Source organism: Schistocerca nitens, chromosome 8 (assembly GCF_023898315.1).
Source record: "Schistocerca nitens isolate TAMUIC-IGC-003100 chromosome 8, iqSchNite1.1, whole genome shotgun sequence".
Classification (NCBI taxonomy): Eukaryota; Metazoa; Arthropoda; class Insecta; order Orthoptera; family Acrididae; genus Schistocerca; species Schistocerca nitens.
The window spans coordinates 594,899,093-594,901,063 of record NC_064621.1 but is presented as its reverse complement, the minus strand read 5'-3'; positions in this window follow the sequence as shown (position 1 = coordinate 594,901,063).

Below are 1,971 nucleotides of genomic sequence, written 5' to 3'. Positions count from 1 at the left end.
GCTTGTATATGGTGTAGTTAATAGAAGCGATAATTAAAGACTTCAATGGAGAGACAATTTTGATAAAATTAATGCGTCATTACAGAGAATTGCATAATTATTCATAAAATGCGTAAGTTCATCTGGAAAATATGCACGGTCTTGTGTGTAACGACAAGAAGAGCGACCTGCTAACCTTACCTTGCCGGGCACTTGCCAAGAAAAAATACGATAATCATCAATAAGTAGTCATGTGAATATAATTGCATAAGTGGTCATAAAAATGTGTAAGTTCATCTGGAAAATATGCACGGTCTGATGTGTAACGACAAGAAGAGCGACCTGCTAACCTTACCTTGCCGGGCACTTGCCAAGAAAAAAATACGATAATCATCAATAAGTAGTCATATAAATATAATTGCAGAATATTCATAAAAATTAGCAAATAGCATTACGGCGTGATAAATCATAAAGTATGTTCACTCAATAAAGAGTTTTATGTTTGACCAATGGTGGTTGCCTTTCGATTTCCTGGTTCTCAGAGTTTCGACGTGTACAACATTGGGGTGAGGAATGCTGCGAATCCGATATGGACCTGCGTACAGAAGTTCAAATTTACTGCACTTACCTTTTAATTTGCTGGATAAATAGTGTGTACGTACTAATATCTTCTGTCCAACGTGAAAGTCTCGGCGTCTACAAACCTGTTTTTGCTGTCTTCTCCAGCGCTCTGCGGCACGTTTGATGTTGTTCAGCGCAATGTCAATTATTTCGTGGTGTCGTAATCGACGAGATGTAGGAAATGTTACTAATTCTTTGATTTTGTTTGGTGGTTCAACGTTTTTCAGTATTACAGACGGAGATATCATAGTGGATTCATTTGGAATGGAATTAATTACATCTTGGAATGAGTGTATGTGTGTGTCCCAATTAACATGTCTTTTGTGGCAATATATTCTACACAGTTTACCAATTTCTTTCATTAATCGTTCACAAGGGTTCGAAGAAGCGTGGTACTTGGATATATAAATCGGAGAAATGTTTCGAGCTCGTAACATGCGTGTCCATATAGCAGAACGAAATTGTGATCCATTGTCAGAAATTACTTTCATCACATGCCCTACATGAAATAGAAAATGCTTTACAAATGCTTTCGAAACAGTTTTAGCAGTAGCTTTGCGTAACGGAGTGAGAGTAACAAATTTTGAAGTGAGTTCAACAGCGACAAAGATGTAGCAAAAACCTCTATTAGTTCTCGGAATTGGACCAAAAATGTCTACTGCGGCCATATGTCTTAATTTAACTGGTATAATGGGATATAATGGAGGAATGTGTGAAGTCGTGTCAGACTTAGCTTTCTGGCAAATTTTGCATGACGCTAAAACTCGTCGTATACGTTTTTCCATGTTGACAAAATAACAGTTCTGTCTCAGTATAAGAAAACATTTTCTAGCTCCGTAATGTGCATAACTTAAATGAGTGTACCAGATTAATTTGTTAACAAGTTCGTCAGGAATGCATAATAACCAATTGTTGCTGTCAGGATGAGAGCGGCGAAACAGAATGTCATTGCGTACAGTGTAGTGGTTCCTAATCGTAACATTATTCTTATCTTCCCAAAGGTGTTTAATTTCTTTCCACACATTGTCTTTACTTTGCTCTCGTGCTATGTCCTGTAATGACGATGAAATAAAATTTTCAAAAGCAACTTGCTGAATGTACATGACACTGAAATTTGCTTTGCAGAAGTTGGTTGTTACGTCTTGCTGATTGTTGCTGAGAGAACGGGATAATGCGTCTGCTATTACATTTTGTGTGCCGGGAATGTGAACTATCGTAAAATTAAATTCCTGTAAATAAAGTTTCCATCTACTTAATCTGTCATGAGTAAATTTAGCTGAAAGTAAAAATTGTATAGCTCTGTGATCTGTGTAAACGGTGGTATGTCTTCCATAAAGAAAGTGCCGAAATCTCGTAAAAGCCCATACAACA